Source organism: Cetorhinus maximus, chromosome 7 (genome assembly GCF_964194155.1).
Source record: "Cetorhinus maximus chromosome 7, sCetMax3.hap1.1, whole genome shotgun sequence".
In the NCBI taxonomy this organism is placed as follows: Eukaryota; Metazoa; Chordata; class Chondrichthyes; order Lamniformes; family Cetorhinidae; genus Cetorhinus; species Cetorhinus maximus.
In genome coordinates this window covers 27,767,656-27,787,290 of record NC_135885.1, presented here as the reverse complement: position 1 = coordinate 27,787,290, position 19,635 = coordinate 27,767,656, and the positions used below count along the sequence as shown (strand labels likewise).

General features: G+C 39.0%; 1 protein-coding gene across 3 annotated transcripts in view; it reads right to left on the bottom strand.

Moving 5' to 3' along the window:
• The window catches only part of LOC144682673 (F-box-like/WD repeat-containing protein TBL1X), a 323,543-nt gene that overhangs the window by 276,330 nt on the left and 27,578 nt on the right, over positions 1-19,635 (bottom strand). Inside the window, exon 1 of one of the 3 annotated variants that reach the window (XM_078545242.1) lies at positions 11,793-11,856. The exons of the other annotated variants lie outside the window; for them this stretch is intronic. The gene's annotated coding sequence lies outside the window, so the exon portion shown is untranslated. Of the gene's footprint in view, positions 1-11,792; positions 11,857-19,635 lie in introns of those variants that run through there. 3 annotated transcript variants of the gene reach the window in all.

Genomic DNA, 19,635 nt, shown 5'->3' with positions numbered 1-19,635 from the left:
AAGCACAAAGCAACTAAAGGCCATTTGGCCAACCAAACTCACTCCTTTGACAGGTTAATTCCTGAGGCAGTTTTGAAAAAAATCTTCTAATCTCTGAAGTAACTGGGCAAAATCTTTATTTATCCCCCACAAATTCACCATTCTGTCCTGGCTGGTTGCTTTTCACAAATACGCTGTTATTAATGAAGAACTCTCATTTGTCTAAGTTCATGTTGTATTTGGTTGCTTTTTTCCACACTTAGACCTTTAAATTTTCCATCCCAGTCTAAATCAGGGATTTTCCCAACCCTTTCTAAATGATAAGTAACTACTTAATTAAACAAAAGAAAATAACCCAGTCTTTTTTTTAGTATCCAGAGTTTTTTCATCTTTAAAATGTTCAACATCTGTGTAAAAGTGCACTATGAACATGATGGGAGAAATAAGAGCTGTGAATGTAATGTATGGTGACAGGAGTTAAGTTATTGGACATATGCCCACATTGCTGTATATATATATTAAAAAAATTGTCTTACAAGCAATGATGAGTTACATGTTCAAGCAAATGAAAGCTCTTAACTGCAACAGCACAGAAATGAAAATAACAATTTATACTAATAAATATGAATATTTAAATAATTTATATTTATATAGCATCTTTAATGTAGTAAAACGTACCAAAGCACTTAAACAAAAATGAGTCCGCATAAATGTTCATAAAATTCAAGTCTGCACAGGCAGCCTAACTACATCTACTGCTAGTCAATTTTATTTGAGTACAACAGTTCAAAATGTGAGATTTTATATATTAAAATATATTAAATAATTCATAAGGTGTATTTAGAAATAGAAACAATTAGAATTTTGATTCCATTAAAAAATTATTTGCGGAGGAAAGTTTAACAGCGATTTTTATTACTCTTAACAAAACTTCAGAGGAATACAGAAATAGATCATAATTTTTAGTTGAGAGGAGAGACAGATACAAAGCTAGTAAAAGCTAACAGATGCAGGTTAAGATAGGCACCATATTTTGCGGTTTATGAAATTCCATAGGAAATTGAAAAGTATGTGTATAAAAGTATACGCACACGCTCATGCATATTGTATTATTACAGTCAACCAACAGTCCATTATTTTAGCTCTTAACTAAGACTCCATCCAGGAAAGTGTGCGAAGTTCAACAATAAAAGTTTGATAAAGGCGTTTTGGACACTATGGCAACAGCAAGACTGTTTTGTACACAGCACAGCATCATATGTTACCATTGCCAATTCTTCCTTGCATATTTCAAGTGACTTTATGAATTCAGCACTTTTTTTTGAGGTTTACATATTGTATTTAATTTGTTGATAGGATGCACTGTCGATGATAGGAAGTAGAGCTCTCATTACCAGCTGCTTTCCTTGTGACCTTTTGCTTACTAATTTAAGACCCACACATCTTCCTGCTATAATTTAACAGGAAACAGCTATTTCACAAATATGCTGTAAACAGAAATGCAAATGAACAAGCTGTTGTGGTTAGAAGCACAGCAGAGAAGTCTTCAAGAGCACAATAGGAGCTCGCCCCATCCCCCATGTAACCTTTCATCCCTTCCCCCACCATCTGTTTGCAGATAGCACTAGTGCCCAGAAAAGCTCAAGTCCAGCTCATTCAAGAAATCAATAGATAAGGAGTAAAGTTCTGGTTCTAAACTTAATATCAGAGCTGCACAGTGGTTCTCCAGCACTAAAGGTTTACCTTATACGCCCCAATGCTATCTCAAATGTGTCTGTGCTGTCAGCAGAAAGGCTGCTGAGAACGTAAACAAAATATCATCCAATGAAATACTGTCCAGTGGAAGAAAAAGGGCTGACAAAATACTCAATGACTGATGGAATAGCTAAGGGCAAAGTTGAAAGGGATCTAGAGATTTTAGTAGATCCGTCCCACAACATCTCCAAACACTGCAGAGCAGAAATAAATAAAGCAAATCAAATACTGAACTATATAGGAGAAACCAAAGAATACTAGTCAAGGGGCTCCTGCTAAAGCTGTACAGTGCTCTGGTCAACCACACCTTGAGCACGGTGTTGTCCTGTTCTGGTCACAGAGATTAAAGATAGCCACCCCAAATCCAGGACTTTATTCTGCAGCATGGGGCGAACTGAGAAATTTGGGCTTTTCAGCACAGGTGACAGAGCTGATTTTAGAGACACGTAATATAGAAAAGAGTGAAGATAAATTTAGTTCAAGCTGATAAAAGGCAAATGTAGGATTGCTGTCAGGAGCAGTTTACAACAAGAGTAATTAGCACATGAAAAGGAATTCCATTAAAAACCCCAGAATCATTTAGGGATTGGCTGAATGTCCTGTAGTATCTTAGGGTCTTTCTGCATGTCAAATGGCTTTTATCATCAGTATTTACTTTGTGAACTTTTAAAAGGTTTTCTTTGGTGTTGCTAGATTGATAGCAAGCCTTCATAATGACTTGAACCTGTCAGTGACCTTAACCTGCACCCTACTTGCTTCATTTTCACAAAAAAGGGATTTCTCTTAATGTTTCTTTTCTCCCCTGTTTTCTCCTAACCCCACCTCTCCACAAGATGATGAATCAAGCTGGACAGAGTTCCACAGGTTCCAGCAGCCCTCTGGTATCTAACCCAATTTGCCATTCCGCAAGTGTGAGCTTGGATTGTGGCTATAAAAGAATGCATTGAAGGAAAAAAGGTCAGTCAGTACATCACGCCTGTCTGTTCCATTCTATCCAAAACCTTTATTCTCCTGAGCAAGCTCTGCAAAGTTTTTTCCTGAGCCCCTGCAAAAGTAAATGAAGGAAAACTCTAAAATATCTATCAAAATGTGCATCTTACAATTTTCAGTCTGTCTTCCTCAGCATTGCTTCAAAAGTTTGCAAACCATCATGGTACACGTAGCAGCGAATCTAGCAGTACTTTTCCTTCTTGCTCTCAAACTCCTATCCACTGGGGCATTGAGTCATTTTTCAATATATTGACTCAATTAGCTGCATGTCAACATTCTGTAGAGGGAAAATTCTACTAATCTTAAATCTTGTTTGGCACTTCTAAATTTTATATTCATAACCTATCCTTCCAGCCAACAGTCCAAGTTGAATAGGCTACGTATGTTTAATATGTTCCTTTCAGCATTTAAAGTAATTGAAATCGTAGCCCTTCTCAACCTACTGTTTTCTTTTCTAATCCACCACTAGGATCCCACCCGCATTGTGTATACATGTACACACACACACACACACACACACTTACTGACAGACAAACGTTCCAATAGATTGGACAGATAATGGGAAGCAACAGGTAGTCTGGTCAATTTACACAATTATAGCATAGGGAGATTAGGATCAATACCATGATGGTTGATGATGGCTTTTTTAGCCTGTGACATAGATTGATTCCAGAACTTTCATGTGTTTGCATGATTGCAAACCACACCATGCAGTGTATTTATCAATTGATCAATCAATATAATACACATTGTTAGAAGTACATTTATTTATTTGAAAATATTTAAGTTGTAGAAAGTAATATTCTTCATATGTTATAAACAGGCAAGTCAACAAAAAGAATGGTACAGCAGTGAGACTATTTGGGAATTCTTTGGATGCAAGTATAAATCGTAAATTTCAGTAAATTCACTTGCTTAGTGTGGCTTGTCAATTCTCTGCAAGCAACTATGTGTAACAGGTTTTACTACATCTAACTGCATCAGGTTATTTCAGTTAAACTACATGATTGGAATAGACAGAGTGGACAGGATAAAATTGTTTCCCTTGGTGGAGAACTCTAGAACCAGGGCACATAGATTCAAGATAAGTGGCAGAAGGTGTAGGGGGGACATGAGGAAGAACTTTTTTTACGCAGAGGGTAGTGGGTGTCTGGTAGTAGAGGCAGAAACTCTAAACTCTTTTAAGTAGTATCTGGATCTGCACCTTAAGTGCTGTAAGCTGCAGGGCTATGGGCCGGGTGCAGGAAGGTGGGATTAGAAAGGGCACCTGTGTGTCCTCGGGCTGGCATGGACAAGATGGGCTGAATGGCCTCCTTCTGTGCTGTAACTTTTCTATGGTTCTATGGAACTAGAAAAGCTCTGAATGTGGCTTCTAAAACTGCAGTATAATTAGCGTAACATTCCCAAACTGTGAACCATTGGAACAGACAATACTGTTATAAAAAGTGCCATATGGCTTTGGCCAGCTACCTATACAGCAAGTTTGGTTCTTGAATTGCAAGACCGATAATACTGTCCCTAAGGTGCAAGTTATACTTTGGACAGAGTCTGCTGCAGATAGTAAGCATAAGAAGCAACTATAAACAAAGACCTCGATCATGGATGCACAACAATTCAAAAACTTGTGCGCAATAGAGTAGCTAAGCCACAAACAGATGAGCATGGTTGCTGCCTAAACACACTACATATTACTTACTTGATAGTGAATTTAATCAATTATTGCACTCTAAGATTATTTAGCAGTAGACAAGTTTGACTATGACAGAGCAAGTCATCTCAGAAATGAAGAATAACTGGAGCAGTTGGCTTACTGACATTGCAAACATGGAACTCCAATTATTGCAGGTATATATCTTGTTCGCAAAATAGAATTCATATATAAATTCAGGCAAATCTAATGTCGGTCTTGCAAAGTAAATGAGGCAAAAATCAATCCTTTGGAAATGAAACAGGCTCTGTTCAGTCTTGAGACAAAAATTGATCTAAGAAAACAGGTTCTACATTAAGTATCATGTACCAAAACAAACTAGTTCCTGATGCCCCTTTCCCAACAATTCCCCCTGTGATCAGTTCTTCCATCTACATCCTTTGTCAATGCGCAGAGACCAACTGAAAACACTGCAAACAAAATAAAGAGCTAACAAAAACTGGTAAACATTATCAATAGAAGCAGTAAGTAGAATTTCCCCAACCTACTGAACTTGCGAACTACCCAATGTATAAATGAGCAACACAAATCAAAAAGCATGCACACAACAGACTCATATATGTTTCCTTTAACAACAATGTCCATGTTAAACCGGGCAATGGAGTACCTATAATCTCCCATAGGAGACCTGAAAGAATATTAAACAATTTAAATTACAGTGCTATTCATTATTGTTATTTAAATCGTGCCGCCACAGGTTGGTGTGGTGGTATACAAGTAATGTAATAAGAAGTAATTTCATCCATGTTGTTTAAAATATAGTGCATAGAGTCCCTTGGGTGAGCGATAATGGATTTACTACCAATAATTCTGACAGAAAATATACTACCACACAAAGTCACAATCTTTCATGTCTCTTTATATCTCTCACCCCTCCCTATAGTAGATATTATTCTTAAATTTACAAGTAGTATGTTCCCATCTTCTAAGCAAACGTTACACAAAATTTTATCCTATTCTGCTGCCACTGATATGCTGTGACTGGCAAGGGTGCTCCAAACAAGAAGTCAACCACTATTATTTTTACTTGACCTTTTTCACCAATTGTTTTTTGGGTATATGGCTAGAATGTTTCTATAAACTGCAAGGCATCGTGAGTGGTGGGATAAAACTACATTTTATGGTAGCTGGATAACTGAGCAGTACTGGCAGAAACATGAAAAGAGATCATGTGGTTCCCTTCCTGGTTGGGAATGGTGCAGAGAACAAAACGAAAAACAAGATTAGAGACAACTATAACCAGATCCCGTCCCACACAAAATCAAACTCACCAATTTTTCTTATCCTTAATTACCGTCCATCCTTCAGCTCATTAACTTCAAAATAGTCATTCTTCTCTACAGATCCCTCCATGGCATCCTTTTCTCCAAGTCTTTAATCTCCAATCTTTCTTTGGTATTGTGCATTTTCCTGCCTCTCTGACCATCGGAGGCAAAACCTTCAGGCATCTAGCTTGCACACTCAAGTCTTTCTGCAAATCCTTCCACACCTTTAAAATCTCTGTAAAACCTTCCTATGATTTACCAGGATATTGCCTGGGCTGGAGAGTTTTAGTTATGAGGAGAGATTGGATAGACTAGGGTTATTTTCCCTGAAGCAGAGGAGATTGAAGTGGGGGGGACATGATTGAGGTGTATAAAGTTATGAGGGGCATAGATAGGGTAGACAGGAAGGAATTTTTCCTCTTGGTGGAGGGATCTATAACCAGGGGGTTAAGGTAAGGATTTAAGGTAAGGGGCAAGAAGTTTAGAGGGGAAGCGAGGAAGAATTTTTTCACCCAGAGGGTGGTAGGAATCTGGAACTCACTGCCTGAAAAGGTGGTAGAGGCAGATACCCTCATAACATTTAAGAAGTATTTGGATATGCACTTGGGATGCCATGGCATACAAGGCTATGGGCCTAGTGCTGGAAAATGGGATTAGAATAGTTAGGTACTTGTTTGATTGGCATAGACTCAATGGGCCGAAAGGCCTTTTTCTGTGCTGTAGACCTCTATGACTCTATAATCGTGCTTTCCCTTCCCACTCCTGATCAAGTCTGATTCTGAAGAGTAAAGAACCATGGGGTGGTTTACTATATTAAAGTCACCGTACAAGTGTAAGTTATTGCAATAAAAACATTTTATGCACTGCTTTCTTTTGACAGCTGACACTGTCTTTCAGAAGTCAGGACAGGAGGTCCTCAGCAATGAGTCAATATTTGAAAATGTGTGAAGGGACCTCCAGAGCAGGGCAGTATTTGAAAATATATAAAAGGTGGTCAGTGTAAGTGTGTTGTTATTTTCAGTGTTGCCACTAAAAAAAAAATCAAAACAACTGGTGGACATGGCTTGAGGGACTGAATGGCTTACTACTATATTTGGTATAAAAGAATCTAAGAAGGTAGAATACTGTTTTAAAAACAATCAACTCATTGATCAAGAAATGGCCCAAGCAGTATCATTTGGGTATATTGAGCTGCTTTAAACATGGACACTTAAAAACAAATATACAGCTAAGTATAGGAAAATAGGTGTGATTTAATCACTTAGGAACAGAAAAAAGATATATATGAAGATGATACTGTAATAAAATGAAAAAAAGAATCCCTGCTGCATCCTTTTTGGTTATATCATTTTTTTCCCTCTGAGATGGTCCTATATTTATGTAGGTCACAGGAGCATCACAATTCAAGCTAGCTGCTAAGCTTTATTTTTCATAGGATAAGTCAATAGTCAACTGCAATGAATTATTACCATTTCTTCTTGAGAATGGATGGCAGTTCAGACCATTTACCGTGTCTCTAAAATACGATGCGTTGAAAAGTAGCTTTGAGATTAGCATTACTTTTATACGATGAAATTTTAAAATCAGCATGTGAAATATTATTGCGACAAGGACACAATGGGGCAGATTTTAGGCGTGTTCAAAAATATTACTATAGCATTTGAAAGCACTTTAATACATTTTGAGCACTCAGATGGTTAAATAAATTCACTGCATCTTGTGAAACTGAACCAAGCAGGTAGTGGATTTGTACTGCATTCACTGATTTTAGCTGCAATAGCCTTGGTAATGCTACAATCTGCCTCTGCACCCTTGGATCTAGGAAAAAGAAATATCATCCACTGTTTATGCTCCTGATCATCATCCACTGATCTACTGCTAGAAGAGTATGGGTATAGGCAATGCGTGAGGAATGAATTAGTATTGGTTGTGCTGCCCTCCTCATTGAATATGTTGCCAAAATACATTATACAGATTTGCATATGAAGGGTGGCAAATTGAGCAAGGCAAGGCAATATCCATTTGTGCAAGCTGTGAATTCCCCCCAACCCCCAACAAGGGGAAAGAATGGGTTGAACGGGAAGAATGTTGCAGGAAAGGGGAATTACTAGACCGACATGTTGAAATGCACATTGTTAAATTAAATTTGTCGTCTTAAAGCCATGTGTCCACATGAACCAGGATGGGAACAAAATTACACATGAATCATGTCAGCCCCTCTCAAATGATATAGTTAGACAGTTACTTGTCTCATCTTATTTTACTCACTCTACATCTTCATGTTCTGAGTGGAACTCACCTGGGTTTACAAGTAGTAAGAATGATTTGTCTGCACCAAAGACATGTCACATACATCAAAAAATTTTGTCTGACAAATAACTTTACAACTATATTTTAAACTTAATTAGCACTGTCATGCTCCAGTACGTTATGAACTTTCAGACAATAATTTAAATTTCTGAACACAGTCTATTAAAATGGTCACTGCAAATCATGAGACCTTAAGCGTTCTGAGCCAGACAGTCCTGAGTCTCAAGCAAATATCGAGTTAAATATGGACATTTACAGCCATCAGGAAATTCACACATCCCTTTGTTTAAGGATGGACCATCAATAAAAAGGAACTGTAGCATTACAGCTGGCTCGTTTTTCTGTTTCACCATGGACAAACAAAATTGGCTCAGGGTTGAAATCTGTAGAAAACCCACTTACCTTCCTCCAATTTGTCTGGGCAAACTTCCAATGGAGGATCCTTCCAAACTCACTCGGTACAGGAAACATCAAAGGCATTGGCAAAGGGAGTCTGTGCAGAAGCCATGCCCCCTTTGTAAGGCACTAGCTGCCGTATTCTGGTAAGTAAAGAGTTTTTTAGTAAGTAAAGGCGTAGGGTTGGTGAGGTAAGTGAGTATGGTGGCAGCTGGGTAGGGTGGTGAGGTCAGGGTAGTATGGGGTCAAGGGGAGAGTGAGAGCGATGGGGGGGGGGGTCAGTTGTATAGGTATTCTCATAGGCAGACTAGGAATTTTCTGTCTAACACTTCCCAAATAACTATTCAGCTAAGTAAGTTGGAACCGTCCGAAGTCTCCAAGTCTGACTTTTGGAGGGTCCCGAGGAGCAGGGGAATTGTCCATTGGAAGCTCAAACTTCCCGGGCAATTCCCACGGAGTCGATGCATTGGCGTTTCCGGGGAGTCGCATAGCGCATCTTGAGGAGTATGCCTGTTTCTGAAGATCCGGAGACTGGAAGATCTGGGCCAATGTGCTTTAGGCGAATGCGTAATATATCCCTTCGACCTCTCAGTGTTAAGATGGCCCCTCAGCCATCAGGGTGAACTTCAGAAGTGTCAAACAACAACAGAATATATAATCAACACACTACCTTTCTTTGGACAAAGGACTTTGAACTTGTGCAAGTCACATGATGGGCGCAGCCATATTTTTCTGCCTGCTTTTAAACATGCTTGCAGAGACTGGGTTCCATCAGAAAAGCCATCGAACCAGCTGCAAGTCAACGAAGCAGATATGGTAATAAACAGCAAAGCCTTGAAAGTGGGAAAACCTGTTCCAACTTCAAGGTCACCTGAGACTCAACCACCTGTAAAATCAACTACAAGAAGCCTCACAGCTTACTGAAAATCCTTTGCTCACAAGACCTTTACTTCAACTAAAAGCATCAACTCACATAAGAAACTGCAGGCCTGCCACAAAAGAGAGACTGAGACAATAATACATTGCAATTGTATTTGTTTTCTTCATCTATGTCTTTGTATGAGTGATAATGTGTGTGAGTTGAGTAAGTGAGATGTCACGTTTTAAACCTCCAGGGCAAGTGAGGGATAATGAATAACCTTCTTTATTTTAAAACTCAAACTCAAAAAAGCTTGCTGCTGGAATTATTTAAATTGAGACAATCATTCTGCGAGTAAGCAAATACACACATCTCAGGCCAAGCGAATTATCATTTAAATGAGCTATTTTCACTCCCTGTAGGTCTTATAATCCAAAATTGAGATATTTGGGCAGAAGAACAACTTACACTTGATGCAACGAAAAATGCCCACAGTGTTCATCTTGCTGCATGTGGTAAGGGTACAAGTTTTAGGGATTTGGTATTTGTCAAACCAAACCACTTGCACTGATTACAAGTTAAAGTATTAGCGCAACATAAATATAGACGGAGGCTGACGTGGTTTGGATTAGAAATTGCAGTCAATTATGTTATCCTACAATGCTTAAACACGCTCATACCAAGTTCCTCTTTCTGCTAGTTTAGCAGAGGTAATAAACGCCTTTGTTGAAAATAGTGAAGAAAGGAATCTGGCATTGCGCATTCATGTTTACATGGCAACCACTACCACCATCAATGATTTTAACCTTACGATCTTGCATGATGTCATAAATTACAATACAATTTTTTTACCATTTTTATTAGTCCACAAGCACACATCATGAAACATGGTCATGAAAGCATACAAAAATATGGAGCAAAAGCTTCAACTATAAGTGACCTATTTCTGTTAAATAGGTTATTCACCAACTTAAAATGAATGTTTCCTGGCTTTACACTGGCTGCATACTTCAGTGCACAGCCTAATTATTATGTCACCTGCTATAAATAAACAGCACAACAGAAAACTGTACTTTAGTAGTTAACTTACGTAATTTTATTAAATGCATTAAACATCTATCCTTGTTCACTGAATTCAATTTTTTTTCTAGCCTAATTTTTAAAAATTGTTTTCTTCTTCTCCTTTTAGTGCTCCTGTGTGCAATAAACCTTTTCCCCAGAAAGAGGAAAAACAGGCTGGTAACAACCTGATTCCCAGGTCTCCGCCAATTCCACTCTGGAACGCAAGATGTGAGAGAATGATCCATGGTGATTTATTGTCCAAACTTCCCTTTCCATTTCTGAGTAACTGCCTGGCATCCACCTGGCACAAAACCCAAACGGCACACCTCTGATCACCTGTTGGGAATCACAGGCACAGTGCATTGTCACTTTATGCCATTACATGCTGGAATATCAACACACACTACATATCAGTCTGCTCTAATTTTATGCTCCTTTACATTGTGTGCCCCAGTAAACTATCTGGTTTGTTTACATAAGTGACAGTAGTCAATCCAACAAGCTATTCCCAAATTTAACTGGATAGTTTCTAGGATGGGGAAGGGAACTGCCTTCAGTGCAAATGCAACTAATATTATAATTTTATACAATGCTGCAAGTTCCCATGCACAGCACTTGTATCAGGGAAGCAATTTTGTTTTTAATTTGGACAGCATCTAATGCATTATTTTGACATTTATTTTTCCAATTTATTGCACACCAGAGAACATAAACTCAAATGCCAAGGCTCCCTTGAGCAACACATAAATGTACCACATGCTGAGATACTGAGTCACAAAACATGAAGGTCAAAGGCTCAATTGTCAGTCTGTGCTGGGTTATTTGATCTTGGTAGTAATGGGTAATCTACGCTGTCTGAAATGTCCCTGAACTAGAAAGGGTGGAGGGGCAGAAGAAACAAGTTAGGGTTCAAAGTCATGGTCCCTAATCTAAGTTCATTCAACACCATCTTACATTTATGTAGAACCTTTAATGTAGTAAAACGTAAATGCAATGCACAGTAGCGTTATCAAACTAAGCCACGCAAGTGTCTTAAAACTTGGTTAAAGAGCACCTTAAAGGAGGAGGAGAAAAAGCAAGAGGGATGGAGAAGTTCAGGGAGGGAATTCCAGGCCCTGGGGCCTAGGCAGCAGGAAAGCATAGCAGCCAATACTGGAGTAAGTAAAATGATGGAGATGCACAAGAGGCCAGAACTGGAGGAGCAAAGGGATTGCAGAGGCTGGTAGGAAAGCAGGGGGCTAAACCAATGGGTTGGAACAAAGCCTCGGAGAGGTATATCAAGCAAGGACAAGTCAAGCCTCAATTCCCCCATGATTAAATAGATTGCCAATATGACACATGATGATTGAATATATTACAAATCCACAGTTTCGTACATCACAACAGCCAATCTGCTTCAAAGTTATTCATTCTCTGAATTACTTTGAGACATTTCAAAGAAATATAACAAGGTACACAAATACTTGACCTTTTCTGAAGTTCACAGGCTGCTGTTATCCATTGACATGTACCTCAAGATAAACCGCCAGCTCGAGGAGGGGAGAGGTGAAAATTCAGGGAAACGGAAAAGACAAATAAGAAAAAAAAAACACAAATGTGTCCTCATCTAAATGTATAGAGAGAGTTAAATGCTGGCTACAACCAGGAATATTGTAATGTTTCTTTAAGAATACACTGCAAGTATAGACAATATGAAATATAGCTGCAGCATGCCTGAAAGAAAATGGTGTAAGACCTCTTTTGGATCAGTATTGTTGAGTATGAAACAATGCATGAGTATTATATTGCACCTTTTCGGAGCAGCTTCACAAAAATTTGTGGTATGATACTGGCAGCATGCTGCGGGTATAGGTTTCAATTCTGCAAATAAAAGCTTACTCTGCTTTGACCCTTGTGCTGTGACAGATGTCTTGGTTACTCCAGTGAAGTAGTTTGCAGCAGATTCACAGCTCAGAAACCAAGCCGTCAAGGAGCATGGCACAGATGTCAGTGAATTATACTATGTCACCAGAATGGTGTCCCTCTGTTGCTTGTGCAGTTCAAAGGTTGTCTTTTTCGGGGAGTTGATTTTGATGTGTTGTTTATACATGTCTAACACTGGATTAAAACTGTACTGAAACACCAGAGAAGATCACACACTTTCACATGCTAGTTTCAAAAGACAAAATCTTTTTTTTTTAAAAGGGAGGGGTAAGAATTTGATAATCCTGTTGAAATAGCTGCTTGTACTGAAACTGAAGTAAAGCAGAAAAACTGATCCCACTGTTGCACTGGCAGTGCCCTTACGATGTGTTCTTTAATATCAATAGCCAGGCCTCGCAGTTTGATAATAGAAGGCAGGATTTTTCATCATGACCTGTACACCTCTCTCTTCCTGTGACTACTTAAACCCAAACAACAAAACACAGCAATGAAAATATATTCAGAAAATGATAGAATTTGCTGGTGGGAATGTAAGATCAGAACCAAAAAACCTGGCAAATAATAGGGAGTGTCTTGCTGGCTGTAAACACAACCTTGGGATTTTAATCACAAGGTTCCCTTTGTTTTCATCACTATAACTCTTCTATTGTGCTTTAACCTTGTGTAGTTATGCAAGTACTTATTTTACAACCCAATAATGACCTTTTGGACTATGGTTATTCTCTAAGCTAACAAACCCATTATTAATTACACTCTGGCTATATTAGCAGAAGTTTAAATTATTTGCTTCAAGAATTCTCGATAAAAGGAACAAAGCAAATACATACAAAACATCTTATTTTTGAATGTCTTATTACAGTTACTGCAAATTCAGACATGGAGGTCAGCATAATACACAGAATTTCCTGTCCATTAAAATGAAAGGACAGAAAATCCTGTATGGCCCATTGACCTTGGCACCTAGATTTCCAGTGTGCACTTCCAGCACTCAAAGCTCCACATCAAGGATACAAAGTGGAAAATAGATCTTATAATTTAGGTTACTTTTAAAAGCTTAAACCATCTCTCCAATGGTCTAAAGCAAAAGCAGAAAATTATGCAAATATTCAGTAGGTTAGGTAGTTCCAACAAAAGGTCATCGATCCAAAATGCTAGCCTGCCTGTTGCTGCCCAATCTGCTGAGTGTTTCCAGCATTTTCTGCTTTTATTACAGAATGTGTGTGTCTGCAGTATATTGCTTTTTCTTTTCCCCAATGGCCTAATGTACATCAGTGGACCTCAAGCAGGGCAAAACTGGGGCATTCCAATCTAGCCCAGGGGAGCTGATTGTAAGAGGGGAAGGGAAAAACAATTTAGGTTCGCCCTGTTATTCACTGTCTAGTGACTCCTGCTGGCCTTGACGTCCGAAGCAGGATCAGATTCCGCTAAAATTCCTTCTCCAGTCAAACATTTTACCAGCACTCTTTGTCCAGGCTGATATTGTTGAATGGTGCTTTCAATGCTGGAGCACTAATCACAATCACAAAGCTACACCCCAACAAGAGCAGGCAATTGGTAGAGAAGAGGAAGAAAATGGGTAGAAAATGAGTTCCTATTACATGTCGAGAATTTTTTTGAAAAAAAAATATTTCAAATGGTTCTCCTTATGGCTCTGTTGCTAAATACACTGTCCTGGTGTAACAGAATTAGAGGCCAGGAAAGTCCCACAATGAATGCCTAGTTTGTACTGAGTTAAAAAATCTTATTCAGAGAGCTAGCAGGAGCACTACAATTAGTTTTAGTGCCCTGGGCTTGGATGAGGTGGTTGGGATATCACTTATTGCTATCCAATGACTCCCAATAAACCAACACTGACCTTTTTTTTATTCTTATTCATGGGATGTGGGTGTCACTGACAGGGCCAGCATTTTTTGCCCATCCCAAATTGCCCTTGAACTGAGTGGCTTGCTAGGCCCATTTCAGAGGGCAGTTAAGAGTCAAACACATTGCTGTGGATCTGAAGTCACATGTAGGCCAGACCAGGTAAGGTCTGTAGATTTCCTTCCCGGACATTATCCTGGATGGGATTTTATAACAATCAATTAATTACTGAGACTAGATTTCAATTCTAGATTTATTAATTGAATCCAAATTCCACTAGCTGCCATGGTGGGATTTAAACCCATGTTCCCAGAGCATTAGCCCGGGCCTCTAGGTTACTAATCCAGTGATACGACCACTACACCATCTCCCCTTAGGGCTGAACTAGAATTAGAATTAGAACTCAGAAATGAATCGGTGAGTAACCTGGCAACACCTAGCTTCAAGATTCACGCATAGGCACTTTGTGCAGTACTAAAGATATAATGCTCGTTTTCTAAACATGTTCCAAGTTCCAGCTTTATTTTCTTGTTCTTTAAACCTTTGGGAAAAGTATTTCAATGTCTGATTATACAAGCCAAATAGCATTGAAGATTTAAAACAGACAAGAGGTCTGATAAAAGGCCTCCACATGAAACATTAACCTAATTATTTTTCTCCTTTCATATCAGCCTGCACCGCATTTCCACTTAAAGGAGTTTTTAATTGAGCACCTCTATAGCTGGAATCTTGGAAATACATGGCCGCCCTACAGTAAGACTGCTGAAACCAGGTCTTATATCCCAACACCAGAATCGAGGTCTAGGATTCTGCTACAGGAATAAGGGAGCTAGTTTTGGCAATATAAATACTGGAAGTCAGCACACAAGTGTGGTTTACACGCAATCTGAACTAGAAAAACACAATATAAAAGTGTCTTGAAAGGATGTTCCTTTAATTCTATTTACAAATCAGCAGTATTATGGGGCACTGTTGATATGGAACACCTAGTGTTAAGCAGCTTTTGTCAGACATTATATTACAGCAAAGTAGGAAAGAAAAACACCAGTGGGTATGAATATATGATTGGTCACCAGTACAGTGAGGTTTTTCAAAGAAATTAAAATAAGGCTTTATGGCACCATAAAGGCTACAAACACAGTTCTCCTTAAAAAAAATATAGGTCAACAAAAGGGCCACTATCTCCACTCCAGACATGTGCAGTGTTTTAGAATCACTCTGAATCAACCCAACTTGAAAATGAAGTGATCTGACGTTTAATGGCTGACAACACAACTAACCAGTTACATATCAGTTAGGGTCCTTTTCATCTGAATGTAACATATGTGACAGCAATCAGTGCTGTACAATTAACAGGCTTTTGCCATGAAATTAGTCCAGCTTGTGTTGTCACAGAATTTCGGCTTTGATATAGAAACCAGCTGCAGTGCTTCCCCACACCACACACATACTTCTCTGGTGCAGGAAAGTGCTGCTGTGGTATCCCTCCAAACAAAAATAAACTCGAGAAGACTCTGGCACACATTAGCATTTCTATTGAATCTGACTAGGCACTCCAACCAAATCAGATCTAATTATACACGTTCTTGCGGGGATGTACAACTGGCTGTCCATAAAGTAACATTAAAAAAAATAAGTTTCATGCGGTGTGCAGGGCTCGATGTATGCGTTCCACTTCATTAAAATGCAGTCCTCAGAAGCAAAATGCTTTGTGTTATAATAGGGTTTATGCTATAGGGAAGCTTCCACAGCACACCATGGAGCAAAACGTAACACAAAGAAAACAGGAACAGAGGCCTAGAAGCTTTCTGTCATTATTCCTGTGAGCAGTTCACGCATCTATTACGTAGAGAATAATAAATAACTGGGAGCGAGTTGCCATGTTGTAATTGAATCTCATGGGTCATATGATGTTCTTAAATCATACGCTTCAAGGTTTTGATTTTTTTAAAAAAATCATACATATTTTTCCCAGTTTTTTCCCTTCTCCCGTGAACATGCTGACTCATGCTCAGCCTTAGGTTATTGGGCAACAGTAGCTCCTCACTTAAGTAACTGTTATTCTTGTAGAAGCCTAGGCAGTAAATAAGGTTGCCAAACCTCCCAAATGATCCAGAAGTTTCCCGGAATGAAGGCAGTTAGAGTTGGTTAGAGTTTATGTTCTGCGGTGTGAATCTAAAAATAAAAGTTCAGAAATGAGCTAACTAAATAGCACACTAGCTTGCAGGAAAAAGGTTGGGACAGAGAAGGGTGGGGGTTTTCCTTCAATGCACGATAGCATATTCGACTGCTTTTATTGCATTCATTCTGAGGCTGGCCATTTAGTATTAAATGCAGCTTGTTCCTGTTGAAATCAGCTGAAAGAAAAATAAAATGCTGTTTGGAGTTTCCAATAATCTTACTTTCTACTGTGCGCATGTTTACATGTGAGTGCATGTGTGCGCACCCTATCTCTGTAACCTCCTCCGGCCCTACAACCTTCAGATCTCTGTGCTCCTCCAATGCTGGCATCTTGCACTTTCCTAATTTCCTTCCCTACCCTATTGGCGGCCCGGCCTTCAGCTTCCTAGGCTCACAAGCTCTGGAATTCTCTCCCTAAGCTACTCCACCTTTTTACCGCTCTCTCCTCCTTTAAGTCGCTGTTTAAAAGCTACCTCTTTGGCCAAGCTTTTGGTCACCTATCTTATTCTTCATGTGGCTTGGTGTGACATTTTAATTGATAACTCTCCTGTGTTGGAACGCTTTACTACATTAAAAGTCGCTATATTAATGCAAGTTTTTGATGTTGTCTTTGAGCACCAATTTAATATCAGCAAGGTTTATCTGTGCACCAACACCAAATTTACAAATTCCAGTTGATTATTTCCTTCATCCCTTGGCAATAATTTCCTCTTTAAACATTGAGCCACAAGAACCAGTCATCCTCCCCTTCCTCCATTACCAAGATTAATATTCTCTGTGTGTTAGCCTTATTTAACTCTTCAGTAGGGTTGCCAACACTTCAAGATTGTTAGTCAATCTCTTAGCATGGCGGATGAATACCCCAGGCACTGCTGTCTGTAATCCAGGAGAAAAGTGAAGTTTGAATTCTCCATTTGTACTTCTTGCACAAGTACTTTCTTTGCCTGCTCATGCGCAGTCATCCACTTTTCTGAATCTCTTGCACCGCAACTGCCAGCACAACACCAGAAGCAAAAGGGACCCAACCTTTATACTGCAAATGCAATAACATTGGCAAATTAGGGCAAGAATGTGGTCTAAAAAACTGTGGTCAATGGTGTCAAACATCCATCAATATATTCAACTGTCTAGTTGACCATGCTGCACATAGAAGTCAACTGTGATTCTATCTTATCCTAATACCCATACATGCATGCTTTCAAGCAGGGGTCAATGAACTGCAATAATGATAGGAAATGTTTCTCCTTCCCAGTTGAGGGGTGCTGACCAACTGTCACATCCTTAAATACATATCGTCCTGTTTCTGAGGTTTACTCATGCATCTGTTTAAACCACTGTCAGAGGGAACAATGGCTGACAATGCTCAATCCTTGATGTTTGTTTCATTCATAAAGGGAAATGAATTCCATGTCTTGATCACTGAAATGTTATCAGGATGCAGAGATTATGCCACATTAAATACTCGGTTCAGACATTACATTCCACCTACATACAATAAAAATGGAGCATAAAACTGCTCTCCTCACTTGCCAATGTGCATGCGCGTGCGCACACTCACACCCCCCTAACGAGTGTTTTTAAGGTAGTAATCTGACAACAAAATTAAGTGAAAGGTTTGTTCTATCCTCACAGATGCCATCTAAATAACTCAATCAGATTATTTCCTGCTAACAAATACAAACACAATTCTTATAATTCACAATCTAAACGGTAAGTTTGTACTTCGAGAATTTTTCAATTTATAATGTAGCAAATAAGATGTAGGAAGCAGTTACAGACAATTTGTATTTTGCACTCTCATTGACCAGTTCAAGGAAATGTGCATGTAACCTGCAAGATTTTCCAGTAATGGTATTGATGATTTGCAAAAGTAAATATAGGTCTGAGATTATGAATGTGTGTTGTACCATGCGTAGTAAGGTCTGTGCACTTCAGGTCGCCACCTTTTACAAAGTCTACAACCAGACAGAAAGCAACATTAGGGGAGGGGAGGGCAAGGATGGGCTCATGGCTTGAGTTTTAAGGCTTTTTTTTGCTAAGGTCAAAATGTAGAGGAATTTTCAATAATTAAAGCCTCCGTTTCATGTGACACAGAAAGAAGTCAGAAAAAAAAAATGACTGATTCTCAACTGCTCTTATTCAGTTTAAGAGTCAACCACATTGCTGTGGGTCTGGAGTCACATGTAGGCCAGACCAGGTAAGAACAACAGATTTCCTTCCCTAATGGACATTAGTGAACCATTTTTTATGACAATCGGCAATGGTTTCACAGTCATCAATTGACTTTTTAATTCCAGATTTTTATTGGATTCAAATTCCCCCATCTGCCGTGGTGGGATTCGAACCCAGGTCCCCAGAGCTTTAACCTGGGTTTCTGGATTACTGGTCCAGCAACAATACCACTACGCCATCGCCTCTCCCTAATTTTGAAACTAGTTTGATTAATTGCGATAGTTAGTGATACATAGAGCTAATCATATGATATGAATTTGATTATATTTAGTATCACCATATTTGACACAACTTTAAGATTCATTTTCAATATAGTTGTAGATTATACTATTCACAACATCCCATTCTACCCTGAGCTAAGCTTCCAAGCTCATACGAGATTACTAACAGATAGTTGGTTACCAGTCAAAACCATGGTAGCCATGTGTCAAAATGAGTGCACAAGCTAACGTTTAAGCACTGCATTGGGTGCTTCATAAGCACATGTACCATCTGACCATCAATTGTATCAATGCAACATTGACCTCAAAAATATGTAACCAAGATCTAAATATTAGAGTCCAAATTCAATGTTTCAATTTTTTTCATCTAACTTTAAGTCATGTCAATCAATGCACCCAACATAATCATTTAAAAGTTTTGCACATCTCATTTGAAAGATGGAGGAGACTGAGCTAAATTAGTAGAAGAACAGTCTAAGGCACTTCAGAGAGGGGAAACCAGATAAAATTGGACACTGGGCCAACAAAGAGACATTAGGAGGGGTGAAAAAAGCTTGGTCAAGGAGGTGGTTTTTTTAACGGGTCTTAAATGACAGAAAGTAGATAATTGAAGGGGCTTAGCAAGGGAATTCCAGACAATGGGGCCTAGACAACTGAAAGCCTATCTGCAAATGGTCAGGCGAAAGGAGTTGAGATGTACAAAAGGCCAGAGTTGGAGAAATGCAGAGTTCTCAGATGGTTGTAAAGGTGGAAATGGTTATACAGGTAGGGTGAGGGCATGAAGGATTGATACACAAAGATAAATATTTTAAATTAGAGGCATTGTTGGACCAGGTGCTGGTGTGGGTTAGCAAGGATACAGTTGGCAGACAAGCAGGATTCTAAACAGAATAT